Source organism: Macaca fascicularis, chromosome 1 (assembly GCF_037993035.2).
Source record: "Macaca fascicularis isolate 582-1 chromosome 1, T2T-MFA8v1.1".
In the NCBI taxonomy this organism is placed as follows: domain Eukaryota; kingdom Metazoa; phylum Chordata; class Mammalia; order Primates; family Cercopithecidae; genus Macaca; species Macaca fascicularis.
The window spans coordinates 226,662,388-226,689,158 of record NC_088375.1 but is presented as its reverse complement, the minus strand read 5'-3'; the positions used below and the strand labels follow the sequence as shown (position 1 = coordinate 226,689,158).

Below are 26,771 nucleotides of genomic sequence, written 5' to 3'. Positions count from 1 at the left end.
CCAAAGAAAGTTTTGTGTTGTGTTCTGGCTGGCAAAAACTTTGCAAAACAACAAATACTTCTTTTCATCAGCCTGTTCTGTGTTGGTGGGATGTCAGTCTATAACCACATCAATTTCAGGTAACAAGAAGCATGTGAGCTTTCTGAAGCTTTTTGTTTACTTATATGTTTCAGGGTCGTTCAAGGGTGACTTTCCTTATTTGTTTTAGGGTCATTCAAGTGTGACTCGCGTAGTAGCATTGCGTTCTTGAGAATTCGCAGAGATCGAAACACAGATATGAAATAGGGCCACAAAGAATAAGGCGTTCCCAATGTGTGAGAGTTAAAAAAGCACAAGAAAGCGAAAACATTCAATGTCTGCATCCTATATAGATGAGAAACTTAGCAGTATCCTCTTTTCTGGACTCTTCGGACCAATCATACGCTGATAAAACAGGGTCTTGCTACTTTCCCCTCATTTTTTTCATCTTCAAACATTCTGAGAGCCTACAGGAATAGAAGCAAACAGGTTTGATGTGACTGGTCATTTGGCCAAAGGTATTTTACTCTGTGCTCAGCATTTTGTTTTGTTCATGCTCTCTAGCCGTTTAGAATCTAAAAAGGAAAGATTAGATAGAGGAAGTGTGAAAATGCATACACAATGTGGGAAACCAGGCCACGAACTTGAGTTTTTAAATGCATAGTACGAGGCCGGGCTCAGTGGCTCACGCCTGTAATCCCAACACTTTGGGAGGCCAAGGTGGGCGGATCACCTGAGGTCAGGAGTTTGAGACCAGCCTGTCCAAAATGGTGAAACTCCGTCTCTACTAAAAATACAAAAAATTAGCCAGGTGTGGTACCGGGCGCCTGTAATCCCAGCTACTCATGAGGCTGAGGCAGGAGAATCGCTTGAACCTGGGAGGCAGAGGTTGCAGTGAGCTGAGATCGCACCATTGCACTCCAGCTTGGGGGACAAGAGCGAGACTTCATCTCAAAAATAAATAAATAAATAAATAAATAAATAAATAAATAAATAAATGCATGGTATGGTTTGGCTGAGTTGGAAACCATGGGATAATCTGGAATGGTTTATTAGAAAGGCTAATGGTGGGGAGGTAGGTACCCAGAACCTTGGGCTAGTGATGACTGACCCTTTCTGGCTATGTGATCTTGGGCAAACTGCTTCACTTCTCTGTGCCTCAATGTCCTCCATCATGAAGAGAGAATATAGGGTGCTTTCTTGGCAGGGTAGTTGTAAGGATGAAAGGAGTTGGTATATATTAAGTACCTGCTTCAGTCTAGGACTTCTCAGCCAGCACGCAGGGCATATGGGCTTCAAATGGATGAAAAAGGTGCTGATCCCAGGGACCTGGCTGTGAGGAGTGTCTCCCCCAAAACATTGCATTTTCTTTGTTTTTTTTTTTTTTTTGAGACAGAGTTTCGCTCTTGTCACCCAGGCTGGAGTGCAGTGGTGCAATCTTGGCTCACTACAACCTCTGTCTCCCAGGTTCAAGCGATTCTCTGCCTCAGCCTCCCAAGTAGCAGGGATTACAGGCGTTTGTATTTTTAGTAGAGACAGGGTTTCGCCATGTTGTCCAGGCTGGTCTCAAACTCCTGACCTCAGGTGATCCACCTGCCTCAGCCTCCCAAAGTGCTGAGATTACAGGCGTGAGCCATCGCGCCCAGCCAAACACTGCATTTTCTATGAAGGCCATGATATGACAGAGCTTGGAGGGCACTGCCAGGCCTGATTCTCTGGGCCTGAGGGTGCGGCTGTCTCGGTAGTTGAATGTATTGATGTGGCTCAAGACAAAGTCCTTGTTAAGAGTTTGAATTTGGGCTTTTGACTTCAGAGGTTTTTGAACTTTTACTGGATCTGCTGGCAGCACAAGTATTCAACACTGTGAACATAGCTAAGACCAAAAGCAACCGAAGTGATTTCTGCCTCTCCTAATATCAACGGTTAAAATACAATTTGAATTAAACATGTGAAAAATTATTCTGTGTCAACATTTGTACTAGGGGCTAAATTCCTACACACTTTGTCTGTCTCTCAGATAGAGTAAAAAGCTGCCACACCTTGAAACGTGCGATTTTGTGGAGTGGCTGACTTTGTGCTGCTCTGCCTGTCATATGACCAGTGGCTGTAGGGGTTTGGACTGAATGTGCTTGGTGGAATGTGTAAGCAGAATATTGGTCAGCACGGAAGGTGAGGTGGGCACACCAGGGCTCCTGACACTGATCTTTGTACTTTTGTGTATGTTTGACAATTTCCATAATTAAAAGTTTTTTTAAATGTGCTTGGATAATTAAAAGACTCATATATAAAATAAAGTATGATATCCAATTATGATTAACTCTGTTATTTATATTCTTATGAAAATTTCTGACCAGACACAGTGGCTCACAAATGAAATCCCAGCACTGTAGGAGGCCAAGATGGGAGGACCACTTGAGGCCAAGAGTTCGAGACCAGCCTGGGCAATATAGTGAGAACCTGCCTTGGTCCATTCTCACGCTGCTAATAAAGAGATACCTGAGACTGGGTAATTTATAAAGGAAAGGGGTTTTATTGACTCACAGTTCAGCATGGCTAGGAAGTCCTCAGGAAACTTACAATCATGGTGGAAGGGGAAGTAAACATGTCCTTCTTCACATGGCGGCAGCAAGGAGAAGTGCGAGCAAAAAGGGAAAAGCCCCTTATAAAACCATCAGCTCTCGTGAGAACTCACTCGCTATCATGAGAACAGCAGCGTCGGGGTAACCACCCCCATGGTTACATTACCTCCAACTGGTCCCTCCCACAACACTGGGGGATTATGGGAACTAGAATTCAAGATGAGATTTGGGTGGGGACACAGCCAAACCATATCAGACCTCATTTCTATAGAACAAAAATAGGAAATTCGCCAGGCGTGGTAGTCCATGCCTGTAGTCCCAGTTGCTCCAGAGGCTGAGGCAGGAGGATTGCTTGAGCACAGGAGGTCAAGGCTGCAGTGAGCTATGATCACTCACTGCACGTTAGCCTGAGCAACAGAGCGAGACCCTGTCTCAAAAAAAAAAAAAAAAAAAAAAAAATGTAGTAACTCATCAGTTAAGTTTCATGGGTAACTAATTAATAATTAAAAATAGCAGCACTGGACATTTACACACTTGTACTTACATAAGATAGGTACATGGCAAATATTATCTCATGGAATTCTCACCACAACCCAATGATATAGGTGCTTTATCACCCCTACTTTATGGACGAGGAGACTGAGGAACAAAGAATAACCCTCCAAGGCCACAGAGCCAATAAGTGGCAGACCCAGGATTCAAACCCAGGCCAACCTGCCCCCATAGTCGATGCTCTTAGACTAGATAGGGTTGTACCACAGTTTAGCTTTGCCCCTAGTATTTGGCCAAAATTTGCTCTATGGCTTTGGCGCTGGGGAGGGAGCCAGGTGCCGGCCTCAGCACTGTTTCTGGCTTCTTTGAACTTGTGTGTGCAATTTGCAGAAGCCACCGTCATAGTCAGCTTAATGTCAGGATCATAAATCAGAATAGAATTAGGATATTGTGTTAATATAGGTGTATTCTCTTTCAAAATATAGGTAAGTATTTTAAACACTCCTTGGAGAAAATATCTTCTGTGTGCTCTTATCTTAAAATTCTGCCAGTCAGAGCTAGGCACGGTGGCTGATGCCAGCCTGGGCAACATTGTGAGACCCCATCTCTACTAAAACAATTTTTTATAGCCAGACATGGTGGTGTGTGCCCATAGTCCCAGCCACTTGAGAGACTGAGCTGGGAGGATTGCCTGGGCCCAGGAGGTTCAGGCTAAGGTGAGCCATGATCGTGCCACTGCACTCCAACCTGGGTGACAAAGTGAGACCTTGTCTCTGAAAAAATAAAACATAAAACATACAAATTCTGTCAGTCAGCTGAAGAATAAATAGGTAATTATAATTGTGAGAAAAAAACGCTGCTGTAACTGGTGATGGTGAGGTATGTTAATTTTACGTGCAAAAACAATTATTAAAACATTTAAAAGATAAATAAATAGAGAATATAAATAGCAAGAATGTATTAGCTAAATAACTTTAAGGACACTGTGCCAACAAATGTTCATAAAAATGTAAATAATTGATAAGGCAGGATAAGAGAAATTAGATTATATCATAATTCCAATTGTGGAATCGTTTAAGTGATTTATATTTATAACATTAAACGAAACCTTTAAGAACTATATTGAATTGATAGTTAAATCCATTTAGGTTATCCGTCTTTCAAGTAAATGCCCTGTTTGAGAAGTCTTCATGTCTTGTAGGATGAATTAAAAGCAGAACATCAACATTTCACAAAGAGGACCAGCCTCAATGGCTCACACCTATAATCGCAGCACTTAGGGAGGCTGAGGCGGGGAGATCACTTGAGCTCAGGAATTCGAGACAAGCCTGGGTGACATGGCAAAACTCCATGTCTACAAAAAATAAAAAAAAATTAGCCTGGAGTAGTGGCGTGCACCTCTAGGTGGTCCCAGCTATTCAGGAGGTTTGAAGGGAGAAGATCACCTGAGCCAGGGGAGGTCAAGGCTGCAGTGAGCTGTGATCATACCACTTGCACTCCAGCCTGGCCAATAGATCAAGATCCTGTTTCAAAACAAATTTTGTTCAAAAAGAGAAAAAAATCCCCAAATTCATGTACAAAACATCAATGGCAAATTATCTTCTATCTAGACATAGTAAAGAATAAAAAAGTGTGAAGAAATGAAGGCTATGTTACAGAAAAGTGAAAAATACTAAAACCATTTTGCTCCTTTGTCATCAATTGAAAGTTAACATTCTTTTTTTTTTCTTTCTTTTTGAGACGGATCTCGCTCTGTCACCCAGGCTGGAGTGCAGCGGCACCATCTCAGCTCACTGCAACCTCCGCCTGCTGGGTTCAAGTGATTCTCCTGCCTCAGTCTCCCGAGTAGCTGGGATTATAGGCGTGTACCATCACACCTGGCTAATTTTTGTATTATTTGTATTTTATTTATTTATTTATTTTTTTAATTTTTTTTTAATTTTTTTTTTTTTTTTTTGAGACAGAGTCTTGCTCTGTCGCCCAGGCTGGAGTGCAGTGGCGAGATCTCAGCTCACTGCAACCTCCGCCTCCCAGGTTCAAGTGATTCTCCTGCCTTAACCTTCCAAGTAACTGGGATTACAGGTGCCCCGTACCACGCCTGGTTAATTTTTTGTATTTTTAGTAGAGATGGGGTTTCACTATGTTGGCCAGGCTGGTCCTGCATGGTTGATCTCATGATCCACCCACCTCGGCCTTCCAAAGTGCTGGAATTACAGGCGTGAATTATGTGTTGGAATTACGGGTCATTACTCCTGACCTCAAGTGATCCGCTCATCTTGGCCTCCCAAAGTGCTGGGATTATAGGAAGGAGCCACCGAGCCCAACCCGTAAACATTCATTTAATGTGTAACTGTGCCTATAAGATTGATATGGACTGGTGTGATGGTTCACGCCAGTAATCCCAGCATTTTGGGATGCTGAGGCGGGTGGATCACCTGAGGTCAGGAATTCAAGACCAGCCTGGCCAACATGGTGAAACCCCCTCTCTACTAAAAATACAAAAATTAGCTGGGTGTGGTGGCTCATGCCTGCAATCCCAGCTAATCAGGAGGCTGAGGCAGAAGAATTGCTTGAACCTGGGAGGCGGAGGTTGCGGTGAGCTGAGATGGCACCACCACACTCCAGCCTCGGTGACAGAGTAAGACTCTACCTCAAAAAAAAAAAACAAAACAAAAACTTATCTTAAAAATTATAAAATTTGACTGGGCGCGGTGGCTCATGCCTGTAATTCCAGCACTTTGGAAGGCTGAGGCAGGCAGACCACAAGGTCAGGAGTTCGAGACCAGCCTGGCCAACATGGTGAAACCTCTTCTTTACTAAAAAATACAAAAATTAGCTGGGCGTGGTGGTGCGCACCTACAATCCCAGTTACTAGGGAGGCTGAGGCAGGAGGATCACTTGAATCCAGGAGGCAGAAGCTGCAGTGGGCCAAGATCGCACAACTGAACTCCAGCCTGGGCAACAGAGTGAGAGCCTATCTCAAAATAATCATAATAATAATAAATCAATAAAAATAAAAATAAAAAAGTAATCAATATGAGATAGATCTAAGGTCAGAAGGTAAAGAGCATGGGATGAGGATGACCACAAGCCAAGTGACAGTTGGCATAAAAAACAAAAAATCCAAAAATCCAATACTTCGAACTACCTTGGGAAGGTAAATCTTCCTCTGTGTTTTGTATCAATCAAACATTCATGAAATGTTATAACAGTAGCGGCTGCCAATGACATGTAGATACTGCACACAGTGGAGAACTAATTGTAAAAATGAAGGATTTTTCTAGTGAATAGTTAAATGAACCAGAATAGTTTCATCAATAAAAGAGTTGACTAAAAGATGTCATGATTACTTTTTCAGGAATGTGAAGGGTTTTTAATAGAAGGGTTTTTATAAGCAAAACATATATTCTACATGTCTATGGAGGTCTGAAAAAGATTTTTATTTATTTATTTAGAGAAAGGGTCTGGACGGGGCATGGTAGCTCACCCCTATAATCCCAGTACTTTGGGAGACCGAGACAGGAGGATCAACTGAGCCCAGGAGCTCAAGACCAGCCTGGGAAATGTGGCAAGACCCTGTCTCTAAAAAAGAAAAAATAAGATAATAAAATTAAGAGACAGGGTCTCACTCTGTCACCCAGGCTGGAGTGCAGTACTGTGATCATGGCTTGCTGAATCTTAACCTCTGGGCTCAAGTGATCCTCCTTTCTCAGCCCCACTGAGTAGTTGGGGCTACAGGTATGCGCCACCACCCTTGACTAATTTTTAAAATTTTTGTAGAGGTTGTTGGGGGCTCTCCCTATGTTGCCCAGGCTGGTCTTGAACTCCTGGCCTCAAGTGATTCTCCTGCCTCGGCCTCCCAAAGTGCTGCACTTACAGGCATGAGCCATAGCACCCACCCTAAAAAAAAAGCTTTTAAATGAAATCACACTTCTGGCTGGGCACGGTGGCTCACACCTGTAATCCCAGCATTTTGGGAGGCCCAGGTGGGCAGATCATCTGAAGTCAGGAGTTCGAGACCAACCTGGACAATGTGGTGAAACCCCATCTCTATTAAAACTACAAAAGTTAGTCAGTCATGGTGGCGTGCGCCAGTAATCCCAGCTACTAGGGAGGCTGAGGCAGGAGAATTGCTTGAATCCGGGAGGCAGAGGTTGCAGTGAAAGAAAAGAAAGAAAGAAAAAGAAATCACACTGCATAGGGAAGATTTGGGGCCCACATGCATTGATCAATCTAAAGACACGCAGTGAGCTTAGGTTATTTTCCAGGCACTGTGTTAGGCAATAGGAACCAATGAGCAAGTAGGAGCTACCCCTTGTCAGAGCCCCTGTGCCAGCCATGGGCACCCCACAGGCCTTGGGCACAGCCATAACAAAATATCAGAGACCTGAAAAATTGTATTGACTACTTAATAGAAAAACAACAACAACAACAACAACAAACATAGCAGCTCTCCTGGCAAGATGGTGAAGGGGCAAGGCTGGAGTGACTTGGGGGCACCTGTCTCACCAGGACCTCACCATGTTGGCTATTGAGGTCCACCAAGTTGCCTCCACTTTTACACGAAGTTATCAGCAGACAAAGCCATGATGAACTGGGCATGCTCGTGGAAAATCCACAGCTGTGAAAGCTATTTCCAGAGTTCACACTGTCAAGTTCAAAAATGAACTGGAAAGAACCACAGAATCCACCTTGGGTAGGCTGAGGCCAACATTTATAAATCTGATGACTCAAGTTATGCTTGGCCAGAATGTGCTACACCTCGTGGAAGCAGTACACCTGATGTCTTTCCTACACGCATTCCAGGGACCTAAGGGAACTTCAAACGAATCAGAGGTGTTGCGTTTGTTGACTGTCCTGGCTGTGATGTTTTGAGCTACTGTGCTGAACAGGGCAGCATTGACAGATGCTGCTCTTTGTTGACAGCTGGTAATTAACTTTGCACTCAGCCTCAGACTTCTTCTGAACATCTAGTTGCCATAGACGAAAAGCTTAAACATATTTTTATTCGACAAAAATCAGATTTTCAAAAAGATTTGCGGCTGGGCGTGGTGGCTGACATCTGTAATCCCAGTATTTTGGGAGGCTGAGGTAGGAGGATCACTTGAAGTCAGGAGTTCAAGACCAGCCTGGCCAACATGGTAAAATGCCATTTCTACTAAAAATACAAAAATTAGCCAGGTGTGGTGGTGTGCGCCTGTAATCCCAGCTACTTGGGAGGCTGAGGCAGGAGAATCACTTGAACCCGGGAGGTGGAGATTGCAGTGAGCCGAGATCACACTGCTGCACTCCAGCCTGGGTGACACAGAGTCTCATAGGACTCTGTCCCAAAAAAAATAAAATTAAATTAAAAGATTTGCCTTTTATTTTTTAATTTTATTTATTTATTTATTTGAGATGGGGTCTTGCTCTATTGCCCAGGCTGGAGCACAGTGGGGTGATCACTCACTGCTGCCTTGACCTCCCTGGGCTAAAACAATCCTCCCACCTTAGCCTCTGGGGTTGCGAGGGCTACAGGTGCAGGCCACCATGCCCGGCTACTTTTTGTCTTTTTTTCGGTAGAGATGGAGTTTTACCATGTTGCCCAGGCTGGTCTCAAACTCCTGGGCTCAAGCCATCCTCCCGCCTCAGCCTCCCAAAGTACTGGGATTACAGGTGTGAGCCACTATGCGTGGCTCTTATTTTATTTTTTATTGATATATAACAGCTGTACATAGTTCTGTGGTATATGTGATAATTTGATACATTCATATAATAAAATCAGAGTAACTGAGATCTCCATCACATTAAATGTTTATCTTTTTTTAATGCTAGGATACAAAATAAAATAGATTCAGTAAAAGTCAGCCAGGCTAAAGAACAGTATGAATAGGTCCTTGCATTTTTGCACAAAGTACAGTAGCAGAAGGACTTCCTATTGAAACTATTTCAATTTCTGCTCAGCCAAAATACAATATTGAAGTTGTCTGTGCATATGTAGTAAAAAAAATAAAAAAAATAAAAAAATTCAGTCCCTCCAAGATAATACTTTGGAACCCCAATTTATTATCATTGGGTTCTTCGATGTCAGCAAACCTGCTATGAGGTTGATGATCCTAAGATGGGTGTAGCCAGCCAGGGACGGTGGCCCACATCTGTAATCCCAGCACTTTGGGAGGCCAAGACTAGCAGATTGCTTGAGTCCAGGAGTTCGAGACCAATCTGGGCAAGATGGCAGAACCCTGTTTCTACAAAAAGTACAAAAATTAGCTGGGCGTGGTGGCGTGCCCCTGTAGTCCCAGCTACCTGGGAGGCTGAGGTGGGAGGATTACCTGAGGCCAGGAGGCTGAGGCTACAGTGAGCCATGATGACCCCACTGCACTCCAGCCTGGATGACAGAGCAAGATCTTATCTCAAAAATAAATAAATATATATATATTTTTAAAAAGAGGGTGTAGCTGGTAATAGTATTTGAAAATGGGTATTAAAATGGAGAGGAGATTAAAGTCAGACCTGGTATTGTTCCAAAGGTAGTGAAGGAAAACTCATGTGTGAACCAATCTTTTCCAAAATTGTTTCACTTTTTGCAGAACACAGTGACCTTCAGCACGCACCTCCGGGGAGTCTTATCGTAGTTGGAACAAAAATTGACCCAACGTTGTGCTAACCTGACATAATGGTGGGGCAGGTGCTTGGTGCAGCTGGAGTTTTACCTGAGATCTTCACTGATATGGTTTGGGTCTCTGTCCCCATGAAATCTCAGGTTCCATTGCAATCACAGATGTTGGAGGTGGGGCCTGATGGGAGGTGATTGGATCGTGGGGGCGGATTTCCGGCTGCTGTCCCTGTTTGGTGCTGTTCTTGTGATCGAGTTCTCACGAGATCTGGTTGTTTAAAAGTGTGTGGCACCTCCCCACTCTCCTTCTTGCCCTTGCTCCAGCCATGTGACATGGCTGTTCCCTCTTTGCCTTCCACCATGATGGTAAGTTTCTTGAGGCTGCAGAACCATGAGCCAATTAAACCCCTTTTCTCTATAAATTACCCAGTCTCAGGTATTTCTCTTTTCTTTTCTTTCTTTTTTTTTTTAGACAGAGTTTCGCTCTATCCCCCAGGAGTGCAGTAGCATGATCTTGGCTCACTGCAACATTTGCTGCCTGGATTCAAGCGATTCTCATGCCTCAGTCTCCCAAGTAGCTGGGACTACAGGTGTGCGCCACCATGCCTGGCTAATTTGTGTATTTTTAGTAGAGACAGGGTTTCACATGTTGGCCAGGCTGGTCTCGAACCCCTGACTTCAGGTGATCCGCCAGCCTCAGCCTCCCAAAGTGCTGGGATTACAGGCATGAGCCACTGCGCCAGGCCAGGTATTTCCTTATAGCTGTGCGAGAACGGACTAATACATTCACAGAACTGGAAATTACCTATTTCCTACTTGGATGGCTTCTAGGTGTACACATAGGAGAGACAAGGCCGGGTGCAGTGGCTCACGTCTGTAATCCCAGCACTTTCAGAGGCCGAGGCGGGTGGATCACAAGATCAGGAGTTAGAGATGAGCCTGGCCAAGATAGTGAAACTCCCGTCTCAATGCAAAAATTAGCCGGGTGTGGTGGAGGGCACCTGTAATCCCAGCTACTTGGGAGGCTGAGGCAGGAGAATCGCTTGAACCCGGAAGGCGGAGGCAGTGAGCCGAGACTGTGCCCCTGCACTCCAGTCTGGGCGGCAAGAGCAAGACTCTGTCTCAAAAAAAGAAAAATTAAGAAAAAGAGAGACAAAAAGGCAGAGAACAATGTGCTCACGCGGAACATAGGGTCTCTATCCACAGGAGAAAGTGTTAGTGCAGTCAAGGCTGATGTGGGTGAAATAGTTCTCACTAATTCTGTGTACACAGAAGTAGAAGAAAATATTGCTTTAGTCAAAGCGTTGAGAAACACGGGCGTTTCACTGGTTCAAGTCAGCCAGAAGAGGACTGGCCATCAAGCTGATGGTCAGTTAAATATGTATTGGGATGACGTCAGAATTTTTCTTAGCAACCTACGGGTATATTTTCAAAGCAATAATGGGGAATACATGTCACAGCTCATTACCTTAGTAGAAACTGTTAGATTATTCTCATTTTTGTGTGTGTGATAAAAATTTAACCTGTGCTGGGTGTGGTGGCTTAAGCCTGTAATCCCAGCACTTTGGGAGGCCGAGGCAAGTGGATCACCTGAGGTCAGGAGGTCGAGATCAGCCTGACCAACATGGTGAAACCCCGTCTTTATTAAAAATACAAAATTTAGCCAGGCATGGTGGCGCCTGTAATCCCAGCTACCAGGGAGGCTGAGGCAGGAGAATCACTTGAACCTGGGAGGCAGAGGTTGCAATGAGCTGAGATCTCGCCACTGCATTCCAGCCTGGGCAACAGAGTAAGACTCTGTCTCAAAAAAAAAAAAAAAAAATTAACCTCTCCTAGTAAATAGTAAGGTCCATAATAAATGTCAAAGTTGACATATTGGTAGATTTAATCTACACTTTAGCAGAAACTGATCATTGCTAAATAGTTTCAGATTTGTCAATCAGTGCAGGTTTGTAGTGAAACTGCCTGTTACAACCAGCCTTTGCTGTAGCATAAACACCAGTGAGCCTGTTTGAAATAAAGTTTTTCTTCTTATTAAAAAAAAAAAATCTGGAGGCTGAGTAAGGTGGCTCACCCCTGTAATCGCAACACTTTGGGAGGCTGAGGCAGGCGGATCACCTGAGGTCAGAAGTTTGAGACCATCCTGGCCAACATAGTGAAACTCCATCTCTACTAAAAATACAAAAATTAGCTGGGCATGGTTGTGTGCACCTGTGGTCCCAGCTACTTGGGAGGCTGAGGCAGGAGAATCACTTGAGCCTGGGAAGTGGAGGTTGCAGTGAGCTGAGACCGTGCCACTGCGCTCCAGCCTGGGTGACAGAGTGAGACCCTGTTTCGAAAAAATAAATAAATAAATATCTGAAAAATAAAGTTAATGTTGACTGTCTACGATACGCAACATGATGTCGCTGTTGTTAGTTTATATTTTATAACTCAGAAATCTCACCGCACTAGAAAGCTGTTTGCAGTGATGTGTTTCCCTCCTTGCTCACATTCCCAAGTTTGCACAGTGATTGATGGGAAAGGCGAAGGTGATCATAAATCACAGTTTGAAGCCCCCTCTAGGACCAAGACGCTTTTCCCTCCCCTGGATCCGTGAGTTGCCAGTAGATGTCCTGATTTCGAAAGGGACCAGAGAAGAGCTTGTGAATTAACGAGAAAAAATGCATTGCACCTGGACAAACAGCCCCACACAGATGGCCTAGAGAAGGGTCGGCCATGTTACGTTCCTATAGAGAGGCGAAACCATTGTTCAGAAAGCTCAGATGAACTGTTTACCATCTCCCCTGAGAACCAGACAAGAGGAAACTGGTTAAAATTGCAACAGGAAGTTTACATTATAGTTTTTTTAAAGTCTGCTCCCAGTGAGTGGTCCTGGATAGTATTATTGTGGTTCTGGGAGGATATAAATGCTTTGGTACCTATCCCCTGATGATACAGAGCCTCTATCACATACATCTTGTGTGGGCTGGAAGAGTGCTTTGAAGTTCAAAACTTCAAACAGATGGAAGAGAGAGATCCAAACCTCTATGAAACCCATTTAGGAACCTGCATCTCAGATGGAAACTTAAACGACAACAGATATCTGAATATTTGCCTAAGCAAACTTGGCCACAGCATTCTGCCCCTGCTAGATGCTGCTTCTCCAAAAGGCGACTCTGGTGCGTGTTGGGTGTTACATCATTCTCTCCTTTAGGGACTTAAATGATGAAATAGCAAGAGAGGGAATTAAATATATGGGATTGGGGGTTGTGAGACATTTAGCAACGATGACGTTACTCAAGATGACATAAGGAGGCTTATTCACCCAGCCCTTCCTTGTTTGAACAGTGACTCGGCCATGAGACTTGTTTTTAAAGCAACTAGAAATAGAATCTATCGCTGTTTGCTATGATATCAAAAATGCGTGTCTTGGGCTGGGAACTAGGAATACAATGAGGGTGCATGCTTTAAACCAAGCTGGGGTTTTGGAACATTTGCAGAAATAAATGTATATTCCAAAAGCAATGTCATCCTTTTTAGAACCTTTTCTTTGGGAAACATTAAAATATAGGAGCCACCCAGAATGAGCCTTGAGTTCCCCGCGTTCAGAGACCCTCCTGGGTGATCATAAAGGCTGTTGCCTCCACCCTCAGGGCACGCCCAAGGAGGAACCCTAAACAGCCTAGGGTCCCAATCCCGTCCTTTCCTTCCCATCTAATGTCAACGTAAGGTAAGCATGAGAATTTCTTTTGGTATAACTGAATTACTCAGAAATCAGGAAAAACCAATGAATCGAATAGGTATCAACTAACTCCTGCTGCATGTGCAAGGCACCATGGGCGATCAAGAGGGACCCAGGACAGGATTCGTGCCTGCCTCCAAGGACTTTGATACAGCTGGAAGAGAAGAAAAGGACTTGTGAGCCGGGCTCAGTGGCTCTGCCTGTAATCCCAGCACTTTGGTAGGGTGAGGCGGGCAGATCACTAGAGGTCAGGAGTTCGGGACCAGCCTGGCCAATATGGTGAAACCCCATCTCTACTAAAAATACAAAAATGAAGGCTGGGCGTGGTGGCTCACACCTGTAATCCCAGCACTTTGGGAGGCCAAGGCGGGTGGAGCATCAGAGGTTGAAAATTCAAGACCAGCCTGGCCAACATGGTGAAATCCGTCTCTACTAAAAATACAAAAATTAGCTGGGTATGGAGGCGCACACCTATAATCCCAGCTACTCGGGAGACTGAGGCAGGAGAATCACTTGAACCCGAGAGACAGAGGTTGCAGTGAGTTGAGATCTCACCACTGCACTCCAGAGCGAGACTCTGTCTCAAAAACTAAATAAATAAATAAACAAATAAATGGACTTGTGAGAAAAAATCAGAAAGGAGAGAGCGATGAATGGGAATATATTCTTAAGTAGCAGGAGAGCAGCATGTAACAGGAAAATGAGACTGGCTGTAAATGTCTGCAAATCTAAGGACCGTGGATGGGGGTTCACATTGCCCCCACAGGAGGCCACTGCAGGAAGCCTCGTTTCTAGAGGTTTCTGGGAGCCTGCAGGAATGGTGAGGGACCTGGGCAAAATAGGGTTGGCTGGGAAGAAAGAGGAAGGGTAAGTTTGGGTCACTGAACCCACTGATAATGGTGGGGTATGAAGGATGTGCCCTCTGCCAAATAATTCTAAATATAGGTTTGGCATGGCCAACCTGGAGGTGTGGATTTAGGAGTCACCATTCTGGCAGTGAAAAGTTACCATCAGGAGAATGGATGAGGACACTCAAATGAGAGCTTAAGAAGGACCCAGACATTCCTGCTCCCTCCTTCCCTGCCTCCCTCTTCTCCCTCTCCCTCAGCCTAAACTCAGTCATCCAACAGAGATTTTATTGAGTATCTACTACATGCCAGGCATGGTGCTAGGCAAAAATGAAGAAGGAGACGGGGTGCGGTTCATGCTTGTAATCCCAGCACTCTTGGGAGGCCAGGACCAGAGGATCACTTGAGCAAAAGAGTTCAAGACCAGCCTGGGCAACATAGGAAGACTTGGTCTCTACAAATAATAAAGAAATTAGCCAAGCATAGTCGTGCACACCTGACATCTCAACTACTCTGGAGGCTGAGGTGGGAGGATCGCTTGGGTCTGGGAGGTCAAGGCTGCAGCGAGCCATGACCCGCCACAGCACTCCAACCTGGGTGATAGAGCAAGATCCTGTCTCAAAAAAAAAAAAAAAAAAAAAAAAGAAGAAGGAGGAGGAGGAGGAATAACATGAAGATGAGAGAGATGAAGAAGGAGGAGGAGGAGGAGTAACATGAAGATGAGAGAGAGGAAGAAGGAGGAGGAGGAGGAATAACATGAAGATGAGAGAGAGGAAGAAGGAGGAGGAGGAGGAGTAACATGAAGATGAGAGAGAGGAAGAAGGAGGAGGAGGAGTAACATGAAGATGAGAGAGAGGAAGAAGGAGGAGGAGGAGTAACATGAAGATGAGAGAGAGGAAGAAGAAAGGAAGGAGAAGGAGAGCAGGAGGGGGAGGAGGGAGTTCTTTCACTCTTTCTTTCCTTTGTTTTTGTTTTTGTTTTTGAGACAAGGTCTGGCTCCTTCCCCCAGGCTGGAGTGCTGTGGCAGATTACAGCTCACTGCAAACTCTGCCTCCTGGGCTAAAGCAATCCTCCCACCTCAGCCTCCCAAGTAGCTGAGACTACAGGTGCACACCACCACGCCCAACTGGGATTATAGGCATGAGCGACTGCATCTGGCCATTCTCTTTTTCTTTCTCTTTTCATATCTTTTCTGTATCATTTGAGAGGGATTTGAAGGCTCTGTGGCCCTCGAGACTTCGGTGCATATTTCCTAAGAATTAAGATATTCTCAGCCGATGATTTCTTGCTCTCTAAAGAAAGAAAATATTTTTTATTAAAAAATATATATGTGTGTGTGTGTGTGTGTATATATATATTATATATATATATATATATATATTCTCAGCTGGGTGTTGTGGCTCATGCTTGTAATTCCCAATACTAAGGCAGGAGAATTGCTTGAGGCCAGGAGTTCAAGACCAGGCTGGGCAACATGGCGAGACCCCATCTCTACAAAAACACAGAAAAATGAGCTGGGCGTGGCAGCACCTGCCTGTGGTCCCAGGACTCGGGAGGCTGAAGTGGGAGGATCACTCCAGCCTGAGCTACAGAGTGAGACACTGTCTCAAAAAAAAAAAAAAAAAAAAAGATATTCTCTTATACAAGCAGTATAATGGTCAAAATCAGGAAATTCAACATAAAGAGAATGCCCTTATCCAGCCCACAATCCACACTTGAATTTCATCACCCATCCCTGCAGCTTTCTGGCGGGCCTGGGCCCTGATCCAGGATGGCCCAGTGCTGAGTCATGCACCCCTCCTCACCCGAAGCTCCTCTGCCCGCACCTTGTACAGGCGCCTTCCTCTCTCTCAGGTCCGAGTCTAACCACAGCTCCCCACCTGCTGGTCCCCACGGGGGCGGAGATGCGGTCTCCCAGTGCCTGGCTCTGTGACTTCAAAGCAAGCGTCCACATCCTGGTGTCTCCTGTCCTCTCCATGAAAAGTGATCCCAGGGTCAGGGTGTGCCTTGTTGCCACTGCAGGGACTGGGCGTCCAGACTGGGATCACAGGGGCACACTGGGATCAGCACCGGCCTCTCCGCTCACAAGCTGCATGACCTCGAGCAGCTTCGCCCGTCTGTGCAGCTGTAAAATGAGGATGGTGGCTGTACCTGATCTGGAGTTTTCTGAGAGGTAAACGGGTCTGTTATGAGAATCCAATGAGTCCTTATATGTAAAGCGCTCAGGACAGTGCCGGGCACGTAGAAAGTGCTCAGTAGGCTGGGCACGGTGGCTCACGCCTGCAATGCCAGCACTTTGGGAGGCCGAGGAGGGCGGATCACTTGAGGTCAGGAGTTTGAGAACAGCCTGGCCAACATGGCAAAACCTGGTCTCTACAAAAAATATAAATATTAGCCAGGCATGGTGGCATGCACCTGTAGTCCCAGCTACTTGGGAGGGTGAGGCAGGAGAATCGCTTGAACTCAGGAGGCAGAGGTTGCAGTGAGCCGAGATTACCACTGCACTCCAGCCTGGGCGACAAGAGTGAGACTCCATCTCAAAAAAAAAGAAAGTGCTCAGGGCCCTCTCCCCCACTTTACTCCTCCCCTTCTCCTCCTTCCCTTCTCCTCCTTCTTCCTCTTCCTCCTCCTTCATCTTCATCATCACCATCTAGCATAGTGCCTGGCACACAGTAGATACTCAACGAAATCCCAGCAGTCTCTCCAGCAGAAACAGGTGTGGGGAAGACGGGCAGAGCATTTAGAGCTAGGGCCATCATCTTCCCAAGCTCTGCCATTCTGCACACCACGAACAATTGGAAGAGTCAAGTAATAGGGAGTTTGTGGACACCAAGGAGGAAGAAAGCGTTTTCAACCGCAGGAGGTGGAAACAGCTTAACTTGATCTTATGTGTGTAACGGTGTTGGAGTGCGGGCGGTGCCACAGCTGGTATGGCCGCACTCTGTCTGCCTGCAAGTGTCCATGTCACGGAGGGAAAGGAGAGACCTTCTGGATTGATCCATGGGTTATCAGGGAAAGTTCGTCACCATCACAATCATTATTACAGCTCCCGTGGATTAAACACTTCTCTGCACAAGGCTCAGTGGTGCACACTTTGCGTGATGATTTCTGGGTTCTTATTGTGGGATGTTCCCCCTTTGCAGGTGTAGAATCTCAGGCTCAGAGAGACTGAGGCCACACAGGTCATCAGTGGTCCAGCTGAGATTAAGCAAAGGGTCTGGCCGGGCACGGTGGCTCACGCCTATAATCTCAGTACTTTGGGAGGCTGAGGCGGGTAGATCACCTGAGGTCAGGAGTTTGAGACCAGCCTGACCAACATGGTGAAACTCTGTCTCTACTAAAAATACAAAATTAGCTGGGGGTGGGTGGTGCATGCCTGAAATCCCAGCTACTTGGGAGGCTGAGGCAGGAGAATCAATTGAACCCAGGAGGTGGAGGTTGCAGTGAGCCGAGATCGTGCCATCGCATTCCAGCCTGGACAACAAGAGCGAAACTCGGTCTCAGAAAAAAAAAAAAAAAAAAGCAAAGGGTCCGAGAAGGTGGAGGGCAGAGCCTGTAGGAGAGGAAATGATCTTGGCCTTCCCCAGACTGGAAGTAAAAAAAGATGATGGAGAAGCAGCAATATGTTGAGCTGAATGGAGCAGGCTCAGGGCCCGTGCTGTCTGAGGGCTCCGTTGCTGGGTCCTGCGTGTAGTTTTCTGAGGAGGACAGTGGACGGCGGCCTCGGAAGCCACGCGGAAGACCACCCATAATAGGAGCTGGGGGATTTTGCTAGGTGGAAAATGGAAGGTGAATGAAAGGATTGGCCAACACCAGCAGCTTGAGTCTATGATGGTGGGAGGACCGGACCCTGTGTCTCCCAGGAGCCTTCTGTGACTTGGGAATGGAGAGGGTATCTGGAGGCGCCCCTGGAACGAGCTTGGTGAACATGCAGCTGGGACAGGTCGGAAAGGGCTCTCCGGTGGCGAGAGGGTCGGGTGCTCAGGACGGCCCTCCACACGGTGAGTCAGCAGCCCTTGTTGATTCAGGAAGGAGTTCAGGCCCTCAGTAAACTAAAAGTGGTGGCGAGTCAGGGAAGGAGGGCCAAGGTCAGAACCTTTGGATGTGTGTGTGCGGAGAGTGGGGAGGAGAAAGGGCCCTGGAGCAAAGGGGCCAGAGGAGCGGGAAGGTGAGCCCGACCCTGCTGCGCCCGGAGGCTCTGGGAGGTAGGGGTTTGCAGAGTCAGAGAGCAGGAGTTCCTGGGGGACCGGACAGGCCCTCTGGGGGACTCCAGTTTTTTCAGTTACCTGAGGTCAAGGAATGAAGGACAGGGAGGAGGACTTCCCATAGGCACTACCTAACATTTAAAATGCAAGAAACACAAAATGTGTCTCAATCAAATCAGTTATTTCTTTCTGAGCCGTGAAGATCTGAGGCTGCCCTGCCTCAGCCCAGTATTAGAGAGGACGGAGTGTCCAGAGTGATGGGCCAGGCTGTGCCCTGGGGTCAGGAGTGCTGACTTCATGGGATGTCCCTTGATCCCGTGGAACTGGCCTGCCTGGAAGTTATGCTCAGGGTAAACTTTTTTTTTTTTTCCTGAGTCGGGGTCTCGCTATGTTGCCCCAAATGGAGTGCTGTGGCACCACCCCTGCTCACTGCAACCTCCACCTCCCAGACTCGAGTGATCCTCTCATCTCAGCCTCCTGAGTAGCTTGGACCACAGGCACGCACCACCTGACCCGGCTCATTTTTTGCATCTTTAGTAGAGACGGGAGTTTTGCCATGTTACCCAGGCTGGTCTTGAACTCCTGAGTTCAAATAATCCTCCTACCTCAGTCTCCTAAAGTGTCGAGACTACAGGCGTGAGCCACCATGCCCGGACCAGGGTGATCTTGATTGTCACCGGAACCCAAAGGTGGAATAATAACATGGACTTCCCAGGGTCTTGACAGTCTTCGCTAATTTGAATGGAACGCAGTCACTGGATGAGGGTACAGAGAATCCCTGAGCAGAACCCTGGTGTTTTGTTTCTTTGCTGTGGCCCTGCCCTGCCCCGGCCTCTGAGAAATGCGGAGCCTTTCCTTTCCCCATCCCTTCCTCTCCCTCGGGGTGATTTCAAAAGGTCTCAGCTTCTTATAAATACTCCTTGGGATCAGGGAGGTAAGAAGCTTTTTTATTTTAGGCCTCTGGTGGAAGATTAATGGGACTGTCCCCTGGCAAGGTGGCAGAGGGCAGGTCTGGCTGAGAGCTTGTGTGCAGGGGTTTGGGGAGCGGACGCTGGGAATGGAATGAAGGCCCCACTGCACACAGCAGCCTTGCTGGGAAGGGTGGGGGCTGCAGATACCTGTAAGGCTGCTCGACTTTGAGGGGGACATCTGGGTCTTCTGGGGTCAGGTCCTTGGAGAACTCTGGAAATGCTCTGGGATTCCCCAGGGCCCACGACGACACGGTGCTCAGCCGAGAAGCCAGGGAAATGGAGGCGGCCGCCGTGCCCTAGAAACGAGGCCCCTTCCTCTGTTCCAGTCTCTTGGATGAAGAGTTGGAGGGACAAAGCTACCTTATAGTGGCTGACATTGCCACCCACCTTTTTCTGCAGGACACCAAAGCCAGATGACCTTTGATTTAGAAACATCATGCGACAATTCTTGCACCTGAGTGCCGTGGGACCCATTCACTCCTTCCTGGCCCCAAGCAGCTGACGCAGGAGGCCTAAGTTTTAATTGATATAGACTTGAAATATTCAGAGAGCTAAGCTATCAAATGCACCTTGTTCTCTGCATTTTTCTTATAACAAGAACATGCCCCAGTGTCAAATAACCATGCCGGGGATGGCAGGAAAGGGACTCACAGGTTGTGATTTTACATGTGACGTCAGAAAGGCTCTGTAAACAGGAGGTGGGACGTGCGCCTGGCCAGCACCCCCGACTCCCATGCGCAGTGATTCAGGCTGGATGGCACGTAGTGAGCCAGGCGAGGTCACCACTCCACAACCCTTGTGACTGTCACCTTTGCATAAGCAGAGTGACTTTTCCCCCAATCTCATGCCAGTCTGGCAGCACGTATGAAAAGAACGGTGAGAGAAGCTGTTTTATGCATTTCTAAAGGAAGCGGAGAAGTAAGAGCTTGGTATTTTTCAAATGGAACTCAAAGGTCTTTGCAGCCTGGGCTCGACTCTGGGCTGAGAGCTGTCGGAGGCGCTGCTGCAGGGGTGGCTGTCGTTCCTCAACCCAATTCTATCATTATTATTTACATTCTATGTCTTCTCTTTCAAGATTATTTTTTTGACATTTGCCTTCTGGCAGAGCTGGAACCGATGAGTGGGAGGTGGATTTTGGCGGAACACAGGAGGAATTCTCTTAGTCAGAGCCATCCAAAAATGGAAAGACCTGACTCAGAAGACAGTGTGTCCTCTGCCTGCATAAGGTCCTGGTGAGGTCCTGTCAAGGGTGCTCTGCCCCGTCCTTTGACAGATGTGTGTGAAGATGAAAGATAAATAGCCACTCTTGAGCATGTCCTCTGTGCCGGACAGTTTTAGGTACTTTTACGTGAACTAACACGTTTAACCTCCAAACAATCCTATGAGACAGGAACTATTATCGCCTATTATTACCCTCATTTTACAGATGAGGAAACTGAGGCACAAAGAAGTTTAGTAACCCGCCCAGGTCACAGGGCTGGTATTCTAAAGAGGCAGGACTCAGCCCCAGGCAGCCTGGTGGCCCTGCTCCTACCTTGACCACCGGTGAAGTTGATCCTCTCATCATCAGGAATCAGGGGCCACATGACCGGGCACAGGGACCAGCTGTTCTGTGCTAGAAGGAGTTTAGAAGGCAGCTGACTCAGCCCGAAACGTGGGGTTAGAAGTCCAGAGGGCTTTTAGACTCTAGTCAAGGGAACATCAGTCAACTGACTGATGTGCGACGACTATCAGAGAGGTTCAGGACTGCGCTTCGGTTGAGCTCAGCGACTCTTTGTTCTTTGTTTTTGTTTTGTTTTTTTGAGACAGGGTCTCACTCTGTTGCCCCGGCTACAGTGTAGTGGTGCAGTCTCAGTTCACTACAAGCTCCGCTTCCCAGATTCAAGCCATTCTCCTGTCTCGGTCTCCTGCGTAGCTGGGATTATAGGTGTGCACTACAACACTTGGCTAATTTTTGTATTTTTAGTAGAGACGGGGTTTCGCCGTATTGACCAGGCTGGTCTCGAACTTCTGACCTCAGGTGATCCGCCCACTTTGGCCTCCCAAAGTGCTGGGATTACAGGCATGAGTCGCCTCGCCTGGCCTCAGTGACTCTTTGAACCAGCATCTCAATCAGGAAACCCGGGTACCACTTGGCTCCAGGACCTGCTCTGTCTATAAAATGAGAAGCAACTAGAATATCCCTAAAACTCCTCTTAGCTATAAAATGTTCTGATTCATGACCAAGGGAAGAAAGAAAATGTATATGGAACCAAATAAAAATACTTTCTGACGTGAGCCAAGGAAGGGGAGAAAAGGATTTGGCTTCCTTATTCAGCCCCACCCTATAGAAAGTTCTGGCTCTGGCATGAAGACACACTGGTCTGGTTTCCTCTTGCTTTTATTTCACAAGAGCCCCCAAATATGACACTTATGAATGCCCTGATAGTAGATCCTAATCAGGTGATTGGCCTGGGGGCTGAAACTTTGCACAACCATTTCCCCTGGTGCTTGGCAATCTGAAGCATTCCTGAGACTTTTAGCTAAGAGTAAAGAGCTTCTCACGTGTTTCTCATGGTGATGTTTTCCTTGCAACAGTTCTATAAAATGAGTTAAAATAATTTTTATGACCTTGCACTTGGGAAAACCAATAGACACAAAGGTTTAGTTATTTTTCCACAATGTGAGAAGATGGGAAAAGTGGGAGAAGTTTTGATCCCGGAATTGGCTAGCTCCTTCTTAACCAAGCAGACCCTGGGATCTTTTCCAATCACATCTTTGATGAGAAGAAAGTGGCTTCTTGCTCTCCAACAAACATTTGCCTCCAGATTCCTGCACCTACTGTACAATTAGAGAAAGTTCCTGAGGGTTGAAGTCGAAGCTTCTGTCTTCTGTCTTCCTGTCAAGGTATCTTGGACCTCTGACCAAACCCTCAGATTAAAAGAGGAAATATCTTCATGGCTATTTTTTTTTTTTTTGACATGGAGTCTCGCTCTGTCACCCAGGCTGGAGTGCAGTGGCGCGATCTCAGCTCACTGCAACCTTCGCATCCCGGGTTCAAGTGATTCTCCTGCCTCAGCCGTTCGAGTAGCTGGGAGTGCAGGCGCTCGCCACAATGCCCGGCTAATTTTGTGTATTTTTAGTAGAGATGGGGTTTCACCGTGTTAGCCAAGATGGTCTCCATCTCCTGACCTCGTGATCCGCCCACCTCGGCCTCCCAAAGTGCTGGGATTACAGACGTGAACCACTTCGCCTGGCACTGTTTTTGTTTGTTTGTTTGTTTGTTTGAGACAGAGTCTCCCTCTTGTTGCCCAGGCTGGAGTGCAGTGAAGCGATCTCGGTTCACGGCAACCTCTGCCTCTGGGGTTCAAGTGATTCTCCTGCCTCGGCCTCCCGAGTAGCTGGGATTTCAGGCCCACACCGCCATGCCCAGCTAATTTTTTTGTATTTTAGTAGAGTTGGAGGGGAGCATTTTACCGTGTTGCCCAGGTTGGTCACGAATTCCTGAGCTCAGGCAATCCGCCCACCGCAGCCTTCCAAAGTGCTGGGATTATAGGCGTGAGCCACCACGCCCAGCCAACGTTCTGAAGCAAGAGAATTTCTGAAATCCCAACTCTTCTCTACCCTAAAAGACAGTTCTGCCCAGTGGGGCCCAGTGAGTTGTCTCAGAGCATCAGGCCCTGGTATGCAACAAGACAGAGCAGCCTCTGTCACACCCTTACCATGAAGGATCGTTCATCCGATTGGAGGGCACCCGGGGGAAATGTTGACATCCTCAATTTCATCAGAATCCTTTTCCAAAACACAAATAAGACGTCTGAAATATGGAAAATATGCATCACGATGTTGAAATCTCACAACTAAATATCATTGCCGGTCCTGTGTGTTTACTAAGTTTATATTCACAATTTTAAAACTATCGATCAATTCTTTTTTTTTTTTTTGAGATGGAGTCTCGCTCTGTCATGTGCAATCTCAGCTCACTGCAACCTCCAACTCCTGGGTTCAAGCCGATTTTTCCACCTCAGCCTCCCGAGTAGCTGGGATTACAGGCGCCCACCACCACGCCTGGCTAATTTTTTGTATTTTTAGTAGAGTTGGGGTTTCACCATATTGGCCAGGCTAGTGTGGAACTCCTGACCTTCTGATCCACCTGCCTTGGCTTCCCAAAGTGCTGGGATTGCAGGCATGAGCCACCATGGCCAGCCAATCAATTCCTTTTTTTAAAAAATATAGATTTATTTAGAACCAGGGGAAGAGAGTGAATTGCAGTCCCTAACTACCACAAATAATGCAGTTGCGTTTCCCACATTTGGAGAAATGGCCGGGATCAGCCCATCCGGAGTGCAGGGTGTGAGCCTCGCCCTGGGAAACCACCTTCGTGATCGTGGTACCTCCCCTGTGGGTAAGTATTATTGACTAATGAGGTCATAATACTGTTTCTTAGAAAAGTAAAGTAAGGCTAGGCCCAGTAACTCATGCCTGAAATGCCAGCACTTTGGAAAGCTGAGGCGGGAGGATCCCTTGAGCTCAGGAGTTTGATATCAGCCTGGGCAACAGAAGGAGACCCTGTCTCTACCAACTGAAAAGAAAAAAAAAGGAAAGTAAGTTTAGGACATTTTGATGATGGGTGGAAATTGGCATAAACTTGGGATGAGAGGAAGGTCTTGGACATATAAGTGGGTTGTATTCCCCAGGCTTGGTGAGTTGGTTTGGAGTAGCCAAAGACCACATTTTCAGTTCAGAAAAGGATTTGCCTGGAGGCCATAGGATTGTAGTGTCATCCGAAGAGCTCCATGCTGGGGACTTCTACAATGACCGGGACACAGAGCAGGGTTTCTTTTCTGATTGTCTTTAGACTTAACATAATGATCCAGAAGCAGAGACTTCTGCTGCCAATCTGTAACTTTCTTTTCTAAACATGTTTCCGTGGTCTCTGGGAGAATGTTAACATAAGAGCCAGTGTGTGTGAGGCTGGGCATGGTGGCTCATGCCTGTAATCCCGGCACTTTGGGAGGCCGAGGCAGGCAGACCACTTGAACCTAGGAGTTCAAGACCAGCCTGACCCACATGGTGAAACCCCATCTCTACTAAAAATACAAAAATTAGTTGGGCTTGGTGTTTCGTGCCTGTAATCCCAGCTGCTCAAGAGGCTGAGACAGGAGAATCACTTGAACCCGGGAGGTGAAGGTTGCAGTGAGCCGAGATCGTGCCACTGCACTCCAACCTGGGCAATAAGAGCCAGACTCCGTCTCAAAATAAAATAAAATAAACAGTGTGCATGAACCTCGTGCAGCTGTCAGCACGAGGTGGGCTCTGCGTCAACAAGATGTTAGCTAACGCAGGACGCAACAATGAATTACATCTCGTGTTTTCCATTTATCCCCCAATGATAGCAGTTTTTGTTTTTTTGTTTTTTGCTGTTTTTGAGACGGAATTTCACTCTTGTCACCCAGGCTGGAGTACAGTGGTGTGATCTTGGCTCACTGCAACCTCCACCTCCCAGGTTCAAACGATTCTCCTGCCTCAGCCTCCCAAGGAGCTGGGATTACAGGCCCTCACCTCCACATCCAGCTAATTTCTGTATTTTTAGTAGAGACGGGGTTTCGCCATGTTGGCCAGGCTGGTCTTGAACTCCTGACCTCAGGTGATCCACCCGCCCCACCCTCCCAAAGTGCTGGGATTACAGGCATGAGCCACAGTGCCTGATTGATAATAGCAGTTTTAAAAGAGAACAAAAATCATGGCCCATTGTCACAGTGAGGGTTTTGGTAGGATTTATTAGTTATAAATATTTCTGATTTATATATTAACTTCTTTAATCTACCCTCCCAATGGCAGAGGGAATATTTATTAACCTCCCCTCTCATTGTCCACCAAGCCTAGGATCTGAGATGCTATGAAATTTCTCCTAAGATAAATCTGGATCATAGGATGCACCTCAAAACATAGGGACCTTTGCATTGTTTTCCACTGCCATCAATTCTAAAATTTTCTCTCTTTTTTTGAGATAGGGTCTTACTCTGTCACCCAGGCTGCAGTGTAGCGGCATGATCACTACTCACTGCGGCCTCAATCTCCCGGGCTCAAGCAATGCTCCCACCTCAGCCTCCTGCATAACTGGGACTACGAGCACACACCATCCTGCCTGGCTTATTTTTATTTTTTGTAGAGATGGAGTCCCACTATGTTGCCCAGGCTGGTCTTGAACTCCTGGCCTCAAGCAATCCTCCCACCTTGGCCTCTTGAGGTGTTGGGATTCTAGGTGTGAGTCACCACCCCTGGCCCTAGAAATTTTCATAGTCAAAAGAACATCGTTTCCCCAGGCTGGTGTTAGGAAACTGGGGGATCCTGTGTTCTCTCCAGCACCAGGTTTTCCTGAGCAGAAAGTGAGCCTTATCGTGTACTCAGAATCGTCAGATATTTGTAGAGCCAGAAAACATCTTAAAAATCATGTTGCCTCATTGCTTTTTGCAGGTGAGGATGTCAAGACTTGGAGTAGGTGACAGTTGGCCTTGGGCTTCGGTGGCCAGCCCATGACTACAAAAGCCCAAGAAGCCAGTGAGTCCCCTGGCTCCCTCCACCAAGTGGCCTCTGGGTGATGGGGAAGCTTGTCCTCTGCTTTGTCACACACAAAACTCTAAAAGTCAGGATCCCAATGCATCGGCCTGGAGAGCCCGTGCAGGTGAGAGACACACACTGGAGGATGTGTTGGGGCCAAAGGCAGAGCCAGTGACGTCACTGCCAGGCCCCATGCAACCAGACAATATGGGACTCCTGGTTCCAAAAGCTGGAGAAAAGCTTTTTCCTGTCCTCCCTTCGCCTGTCATGCTGGTTTTTCTTTGCGATTGAATGGTGTGCTCCCTGGGACGGGGTGGGGGGCGGGAGCGGCGGGTCCTCAAAGACATCTCTGGGAATCTCACAGACTCAGGTGCCCTGGGGCAGGGCGCCTGAGTCCTAACCCTGAAACCCTAAATGTTCTTGATCCCCCCAGCCCCTGCCCCACTGCCACCAGATCCCTCATCCCACTGGACTTCATTTACAAACCACAAAGTCAGAAAGAAAAGTATTAAGAAGTCCGAGAGGGGCCGGGTGCGTGGCTCGCATCTGTAATTACAGCACTTTGGGAGGCCAAGGTGGGCAAATCACCTGAGGTCAGGAGTTCGAGATCAGCCTAGACAACATGGTGAAACCCTATCTCTACTAAAATACAGAAATTAGCCGGTCATGGTGGCATGCGCCTGTGATCCCAGCTAATCGGGAGGCTGAGGCAGGATAATCGTTTGAACCCAGGAGGCAGAGGTTGCAGTGAGCAGAGATCGCACCACTGGCCTCCAGCCTGGGTGACAGAGCAACACTC

The 26,771-nt window shown here is 47.0% G+C and overlaps 1 non-coding gene and 1 pseudogene across 1 annotated transcript; one reads left to right on the top strand and one right to left on the bottom strand.

Annotated features, from left to right (window-relative positions):
* The first annotated feature begins 2,155 nt into the window (after positions 1–2,155).
* On the top strand, positions 2,156–26,224 carry LOC107128422 (eukaryotic translation initiation factor 2 subunit 3 pseudogene; annotated as a pseudogene).
* Positions 23,660–23,824, bottom strand: LOC123570642 (U1 spliceosomal RNA). The gene has a single exon (XR_006694922.2). It is a non-coding gene; the product is annotated as a U1 spliceosomal RNA (small nuclear RNA).
* Positions 26,225–26,771: the final 547 nt, after the last annotated feature.